The sequence below is a fragment of the Setaria viridis genome, chromosome 7 (assembly GCF_005286985.2).
Source record: "Setaria viridis chromosome 7, Setaria_viridis_v4.0, whole genome shotgun sequence".
NCBI classification, from domain to species: Eukaryota; Viridiplantae; Streptophyta; class Magnoliopsida; order Poales; family Poaceae; genus Setaria; species Setaria viridis.
Window position 1 is genome coordinate 16,711,068 of NC_048269.2, and position 8,990 is coordinate 16,720,057.

Consider the following 8,990-nt stretch of genomic DNA (forward strand, 5'->3'; position numbering starts at 1 on the left):
GCAAGCTTTTTGGCTCTGGGGTTTGCTTTTGCCAAAAGCGACTAGTGTAGGTTCTTACTTTCAACATTTTAGCCACAAGTTCTATTGTAGTTTACCATTCTAAGTTAGCAACTATACTAAACCAAGCATAGTTTCCAAGCAATTAATACAGGTAACAAAATTAGATCATCATCATCTTTCATTCTTACTCAGTGTAGCATAGCGATCAAGCAGTCCCAAACTGTGAGAGGCAGACGAATCGATTCGAATTTCTTAACCATGCATGGCGAACCTAATCCCACGACATCCGCGCATCGCGAATGGTCGCTTCATTTGTCAGTCAACCCCATCAATTCCCAGACCCGTGTCGGGCCCACTTCCCTTGGTAAAAGGCTCCATAGACCCAGCCTCTGCCGTTCTATGACCGCACTTGTCACCACATGATGCACCAGGGGAAAACTCAGTTTCCAGAGATAGTGGAACGATCCGCTCATGTCTATGACCGCACTTGTCACCACATGATGCACCAGGGGAAAACTCAGTTTCCAGAGACAGTGGAACGATCCGCTCACGTTCTAGTTCAATCAGGTACTAGGCTTCCCCATCCCATACTAGGTATGACATTAGTACTTTCAACACTTGATCACGAACACTATCACATCTCGACCTTACTCCAATTTTTCATGCAGACAGACAGGGCAATCCACCGACCACCAAAATAGTTCACAGAGCCCTACCCCGTCCATCGTCTTTATAGTTGTAACAAAAGGAGAGCAAACAACTCCTATAACTTGCGAGTGACAAGCAATCACTCGACTTTTACTGAGTCCTATTAAGAATTGCAACTACTCGACTGCAATTACTAGTGTTCATATAAAAAGGGATGCCTATCTCATGCATCTATCGTTTCAAACAATTCCTGCAACGTAAATGCACAAACAAGGCAAGCAATTGTATTACAAGTAATTAAAATATAGGAATTTATGCTCCGGGGCTTGCCTTCAAACTCGGGGTTAGAGAATTGGTCTTCGGCTTGCTCGGGCACGGGCTCGACTCCAGCTTGGTGTTGATCTGCTACGTCTTCTTCTTCGGGCGCCGAGTGCAGCTCGTACATGCCGTCAGTGACTAGTGACGTTCAACTCTACATGAGGTGCAATGCAATGAGATGATAACTTTGATTTGATGATCAGAATGGCATTTCACATTTTATTACAAACCCTCCTCTAACATATGTAAAAAAATTAGTGGCATACAAGCCACAAAAAATAATTGTAGAATTCTAGAAACCCCGTGAGAAATGGAAACATGATATTCTCAACATCTCTACAATAAATTATACAATTATAGGAATGCCTGCTTCTCAACTCGATGATTCATGATACCAGAACTGCAGGTAAATCGGGAGCATCTAAATATAGATATTTGAACCACTCTATTTTAAATATTCAAATTACAGCTCCAACATGGATCTTGAAGTTAGAGCTGTGCCAACCAGGACATTAACAAAAGTTCCATTTACTGCTCCCTTTTCTGTACAATACAAATGGCGCTAAGAGCTAACATGCCTTTTCTTCTTGTTACCATTGTTTGCTAATCGAGTGCTTCGCCATGCAGGCGAATGCATTAGCAGAAGGCGACAACACAACATACGTAGAGGCCACGTGTTCCCAACCGAGTCTTACAGAGGTCAGTACTCAACCGCGTCGACATGCGTCCATCGTCACGTCTCTCCGCTGTGATATATATATGCTCACGTGCTACCTGATACTATATTGCCCTGTGTGCCCCCGTTCAGATCCTCGTGCAACTGCCGATCTCGCGTACGACAAATTAAGAACTGGCTGGATCCCCCTAATGGATAAAGAGCACAGAAGTTCTCCGGATGGCACAGTCGCAACCTCACCCAAGCAAGATGGGCCTGCCTCACCAAAGCGGTGCTTTCCGCGCAGCCATTATACCTGCTAACCATCATAAAAGCACCAACCGAAGTATTAGACGAACTAGACAAAATAAGGAAACGATTCCTCTGGGCCGGAGACAAAACGCTTACAGGCGGCAAATGCAAGGTTAATTGGATCAAATCCTGCTTACCAAAAGAAAATGGCAGGTTAGGAGTGCTAAACCTCCACAAATTCGCTAGAGCGTTGAGACTGCGATGGATTTGGCACGAGTGGGAGTCACCGCAAAAAACATGGATTGGAACGGGGACACCATGTGACGACTCCGATCATCGCCTGTTCGCGGCTTGCACAACGATCACAGTGGGTAATGGACGCAAAACAAGCTTCTGGCATTCAGCCTGGGGGCAAGGAGCTAGGCCAAAGGACATTGCGCCCAACATATATGTGCTATCCAGGGGAAAGAATAGAAAACTAGAAGAAGCCTTATATGACAATACCTGGGTGTCGGACATAAACATTCACGAAGGACTGACAACGCGGCACCTCCAAGAATTTGTAACACTTTGGCGTCTAGCAACAATGGTGCAGCTGCAACCACAACAGGAAGACACAATTCGATGGAAATTCACGTCCAACGGAAAATATTCAGCGGCATCGGCATACAAGGCGCAGTTCCTGGGATCCACTTATGCACCACACTACAAAACAATATGGTACTGCTGGGCACCCCCAAAGTGCAAGTTCTTCGCATGGCTGATCCTCCAAAACCGCGTATGGACCGCCGATCAACTTGCGCAAAGAGGATGGCCTCACTCCCCTGCATGCCCCTTATGCCGTATACAACAGGAGACGGCCCACCACTTAGTGGCTGAGTGCAGATACACTAAGCGAATATGGAGCCTAGTGACCACTTGGACGTCGCAACCAAACCTACAACCCTCGGAATGGCCCCCAACCGACAATGCCATGGAATGGTGGATGAACATGACTACAAGGACCGAAGCCCCTCGTAAAGGAACATGCTCTATGGCGCTGTTGATTATATGGGAAATCTGGAAGGAGCGGAATAGGCGAATTTTCAACCATCAAGAGATGGCAGCACCCTCACTGCTGACCAAAATCAAGGAGGAAGCAGGTACATGGATTTTAGCAGGGGCAAAAGCTTTAGCGAGTTTTTCATCTAGAGAGTAATCGCGTAGGAGTGACATCTTTGAAACACTTATGTAATAACCTACTCTATCAATGAAATAGGCACTGTCTCATGCCCATTCGTTCAAAAAAAAGAACTGGCTGGATCGGACGGACCTCCCACCGTCAGATCGTGACAACCTCCGCCTGAACCTCCTGGTAGCCTGGTACCTTCAGTTTCTGCCGATCGTGCTCGCGGCGGCCCTGCGGGTGAGGAGGGGCAGGCGACCGGCGGGGCTGTGGAGCTTGAGAAGAGGAGTCAAGGAAAAAAAAGTACCTAGCATGTGGGTTCAGTGTCACGTGTCATCTACGTTAGCAAAATCATTCCTCAAAATAGCTAGATGGTCAACTAATTATGAATGATTTTGATAGGTAGGTGGTCCAAAATTTCTAGTTTTGAAATTGAATGGCCAAACTCAAACGAAGACAATAGTTGGATAGTCAAAAATAGATTTTTTTTTCATGTGTTTGACCTTCTATAACATTACGGTGAGATGCTAATACTCCCATCATTGCCAAATAAAGATCCAACAGCTCATGCGTGCGTGTCTTCAACCTCCGGCCATCTTTTCTCTTCCCAGTGACTGTGAGGCAGCCATTGCTTTTCATTCCTCTGCTCCTATATGTTGCTCTCTACCCTTGGCCCTGCTGCCAGTCTCTTCCCTGTCTCTAGCACCTATGTCTTGCCATCGCCACTGCGATAGTCTAGTTATATTCATGGGATTGTCAATTACACGTCCGTGCCTTAGATCCCATCCATGGCTGCTCCCCCGCCAATGATGCCTGGCACGGATTCTCTGACATGATGAAGTAGTGACTTCCCCCCTCCTGAAGGCCGTCCGATCCATTTCCATCCAACGGCTGCCCAATTGGCCCAATTGTAATTATTAGTCCAAATAAGACCTAATTCGGAAGTGAGACAAGAAACAATATCTAACCGAGACATTTCACTTAATAATTTTTTTGAAGCGAACATTTCACTTAATACTTGAAGAATTACCTGCCAAAAAATTAATTGAAGAATTAAACAAGCATTTTACTTAAGTATTTTGAACAGTTCTCTCATCCAAATAACCAAAGTAATTTCCACCAAAAGCCACTACAACATAAGATGAAATTGTACAGTTAGCAATAGAGTTTTTATGCCTATAGACTCTCCACAAATAGGACCCAAGTTTGAGATTTTCACACCAATAGAATCTCCATTAAAAACCAACAATTAGCCGTGAAAAGCCATAAACCCATCTGAAGGTAGTAGTGTCCATGGTTACGATTATTTTGGTTATTTGGGTCATGGAAGTGTGCAAAATACTTAGTAAAATGCTTGTTTACACTTGCAATACTAAAGTAAAATGTCTTTATTAAATACCGTTTCCTATCTCACTCCCGAATTGGGCCTTGTTTGGGCTGATAAGCTGGACTGAATGATTGTACTTAAAAAGGATGATGGCTTCGGCAGCTGTTGGATGGGCAATGGATAGCATCCAAGAGGGGAAAGTCATCCGTGACTTTCCTGTTCACGTTAGAGATCAATCCGTGCCGGTAACTCTAATGATTCCGGTGACTTTCATTTGAATAGGTGTGAACAAAACTAGGATAATGGGCGCGCTTTGCCGCGCCTACAGTTGGGGAATGTGCCATTACAGTGGGAAGCAAGGGTCTGTTCGGCTGAACTTATAAGCCGGCTGAAAAGCTGAAACGGCTGATTTGTTGTGAGAGAAAAACACTGTTCTGTGACTGATAAGCTGGCTGATAAGCTCAAGCGAACAGAGCTCAAGTGTGTTTAACGTCGGCAGGCAGCGGAGCAAATCGGCAATGGCATAGTGAAAATCGCAGTAAGTGGCGGAAGCACTGGCCCACCGCTACGCACGCACGTCAGGAGAGTTTGATTTTTCGGACGGATAACACCTTTGATTGGGCGTCTGTTTCCAGGAAAAAAATAAAAAAAGGATAAATCCCCGGCAATTCTGATTTGACAGCGCGTGGAGAGAATGCAACATCTCACCAGCGGCGTGTGACAGGTGCTCGACCTTCATTCCTGAACATTAGGCAGAGGCTCCCGTTGGCCTTCAATACTTTGAGCGATATGACTCTAACTACGACGGCAACTAGGTTTAATTTGGGGTTGCATAGTTATCATGTTTTTAGATTTTAGAGTAAAGATGTTAAGGAAATATATTGGTGTTGTCTAATAGACGATCTCGTACATTGACACGTAATCTTGAGATAACTTAACAAATAAACTATACAATGGATTGTCTGTTTAAGTTGTCTCGTAGCAATTCTATTTCCGTAATTTGTGCATATAAAAAAAAGAAATATTGTGAGTTGTATGGCAACCACAACTCGTACAATGGTGTGGTAGTCGTCTCATAGTTCTAAAATTTAGCTTATAGGCAGTTATTTTGTGAAACAACGACCTCTTTATCTCTCCTTACCCTCTCTCCTCCACATCAGCAAAAATCCTACGTGTCACTGCATGAGACAACCTATGAGACCACTGAGGTGTAGCAATGTACTTGCTCTAAGGATGCGCTGTCTGATAGGCAGTCTCATGTATTGACACGTAATCTTGAGACGACTCAATAGACAACCCGTACAATGGGTTGTCTTATAAGTTGTCTGGTAGAGTTATATAATTCTTTAATTTGTGCATGTGAAAAAGGAAATATTATGAGTTGCATGGCAATAATAACTCGTACAATGGTTGTTGAGTTGTCTTGTAGTCCTAAAATTTAGTTCATGAGATGGTTGTTTCGCGAAACAACAACCTCTTTCTCTCTCCTCGCTCTCTCTCCTCCACATCATCAAAAATCCTACGTGGCACTGCATGAGACGTCATATGAGACCGCTTACGTGTTAGCAATGTACTTGCTCTAATGGAGGTGGTGGGACGCCATCATTTCCATTCACACCTATTCAGAAAAAGCCGTTTGAATCTTTAGAGTTATAGGCATTGCAAAAGATGCCATAGTAAAACTAAAAAAGTAAAAAAAAATGGTGAAAATAAAGACACCACACAAGAAAATGGAGTTATGCTATGTATCAAGTGCTCATTTTTTTACCTTTTAGGGCATGTAATATGTGATGTTTGATTGAAACTGTGCGGTTGCCTCTCTTTCTTCTTCCTTTATTTCAGCTTTTCAATCCCCGTCATTCTTCTACGCAAGTGCCTCTTCTCGCTTCCCAACTATGCCTGGCTACTCCATCTCTGGTGGCAAAAAGCCACTGGATGCACTCCCAAAAGCCCTTATCTGCTGCTAATCTCTCAATCTGAAGCTCCTCCACTCCTGACACAAGCGATCCAATGCCTCCATCTCTCCCGCTACCACCACCGACACAACTTGTTTAATTTCTTATTGTCTTTCTTTTGGATCAACCCAAAGCAAAACATCGTCTCTGTTCTTTTTTTATAAACATCAACATCATCTCTTTTTCTCTTCCACGCTGCCGGTAACGGGCCAAATTAAACTATAGCAGCCCTAGCCAGTAGGAGACAACCAAGCAATGCACCATAGTTGCGCGTGTTAGATTAGTTCAGATTCTCTTGGTAGTTGTATCCTGGTTTGGTTATAGATATACTTAGAGATAGAGTTAGATTCTTTCTTCTCTCAAGCTTGTAATCTCATGCAACCAAACCAGGGCCAACAACCTCGTCATGTAATCTCTCAGGGTCGGTTCATAGCCCTCTATAAACACGCAACCCGTGATGTGCTGAGTTAAGCAATCATGGTTCCAACTACTTTACATGGTAATCGGAGCCACTTCTTCCAAATACATCTACTATCCTCCTCATGGCATCATCCTCCTTGCCAGTGGCTCAGCTCGGACCGCCGGTCGTCGAGAAGCTCGCTGGGGATAACTTCCTTCTCTAGAAGGCATGGTTCCTTCCCGCCATACGTGCAGCTCATGGGGTACCTTGAAGGGACTATCCCGGAGCCGGCCAAAACCCTAGAGGTTGAGAAGGCCGACAAGAAGGAGGTCGTGCCCAATCCTGGGTGCGACGTATGGGTGACCAAAGATGAGCAAGTTCTCAGCTACTTGTTGAACTTGCTCACCAAGGATATGCTAGCGCATGTTACCGATGCCACTACAGCAGCAGAAGCCTGGGAGGTGCTCTAGACAAGATTTGCAACACACTCCAGGGCGCGGGTAGCTAACCTGTGCATGCAACTCACTAACACCAAGAAGGGAAGCATGACCTCCATGGCCTACTTCAACAAGATGATGGTGATCAGAGATGAACTCGTCGCGGTTGGTAAGAAAATTGAAGATGATGAGATGATTATAAATATCATGAATGGCCTTGATTTTGAGTACAATCCTCTTGAATCGTCAATTCTTGGGCACGCTGATTGTGTTCGCTGAGCGATCTGTACTCTCAACTAATTGCCTATGCCCTGCGGCTTGAGATGTATCAAGAGGATGGACAATACAAGTCTTCAGCTAACATTGCAGGTTGTGGACGTGGTCGCGGTCGTGGCAACAAGGATAGCCAAGGTCGTGGCAACAGTGGAAGAGGAGGTCAATGTTAGGCCCGTGGCCATCAAGGTGGTCATCAAGGGGCAAATGCTCCAAGGCAAGATAGACATTGTTCCAAACCTGTTTGTCAGATCTCCAAGAAGGTGGGACATAAAGCCAACAGATGTTGGTACCACTATGATGATGATGAACAACAACAGCACACCAAGGTGGCAAAGGCGACATCAGCAAGATATGGCTATGACTCCAAGTGGTATGCAGATAGCGGCGCCACAGATCATGTCACTAGCGAGTTGGGGAAGCTAATCATCCGTGACAAGTACACAGGATGGGATCAAGTCCACACTGCCAGCGGATTAGGTATGAAAATTAGTAACATTGGGCATACAATTTTACATACCCTATCAAGAGATCTCCATCTAAACAATATTCTTCATGTTCCTAGTGCTAGTAAAAATCTCATTTCTGTCCACAAACTAGCTCTAAACAATAATGCATTTCTTGAATGTCATCCAAACTCTTTTTTTTATCAAGGACCAGGAAACGAAGAGAATACTCCATCAAGGTAGATACAAAGGTGGCCTCTATCCCCTAGGGTCGCCATCAGCAAGAGGAGGTCCAAGTAGACAAGTTCATGTCGCCAATAAGCCATCCACATCTAGGTGGCATAGTAGATTAGGTCATCCAGCTTTTCCTATTGTTTGAGAAGGTCCTTAGATTGAATAATTTGCCTTGTGATAGTGATACAAGTTTAGAGTCGGTTTGTGACTCTTGCCAATTGGCTAAAAGTTATCAACTTCCTTATTCTGTATCAAATAAAATTTCGAGTGCTCCTCTTGATTTGGTTTACTTTGATGTTTGGGGACTTGCTCCTCCTTCGGTTGGCTGGCACACATATTATGTGAGCTTTATCAATGACTTTAACAAATATACTTAGATCTATCTCTTGAGAAAAAAATCAAATGTGTTTCAAGTCTTTAAAGACTTTCAAAATCTAGTAGAAAGAAAAATTTGATAGGAAAATTGTTTCCATGCAAAGTGATTGGAGAGGTGAATATGAAAAATTAAACTCTTCTAGTGCATAGGCATCACGCATAGAGTTCCTACCCCCATGCTCATCAACAAAATGGCACAGCCGAGAGAAAGCATAGACATATTGTTGAAGTTGGTCTAGCTCTCCTTGCCAATGCAAGTATGCCATTAAAATTTTGGGATCAAGCTTTCCTTACTACCACATATCTCATTAACCTTCTTCCTAGCAAGGTGATCAATTTTGTACTCCAGTGGTATGGCTGCTCAAGGAACAGCCAGACTGTAGCTCCTTGCGCATCTTTGGATGTGCCTGTTGGCTAAATTTAAGACCTTACAACAATCGCAAATTATCTTTTCGATCTATCCACTGTGCTTTTCTTGGCAATAGCTCTCAACACAAAGGCTTCA

At 44.1% G+C, this 8,990-nt stretch overlaps 1 non-coding gene across 1 annotated transcript; it reads left to right on the forward strand.

Moving 5' to 3' along the window:
- Positions 1 to 7,331: 7,331 nt before the first annotated feature.
- Positions 7,332 to 7,466, forward strand: LOC117866079 (small nucleolar RNA Z247). The gene has a single exon (XR_004642772.1). It is a non-coding gene; the product is annotated as a small nucleolar RNA Z247 (small nucleolar RNA).
- Positions 7,467 to 8,990: the final 1,524 nt, after the last annotated feature.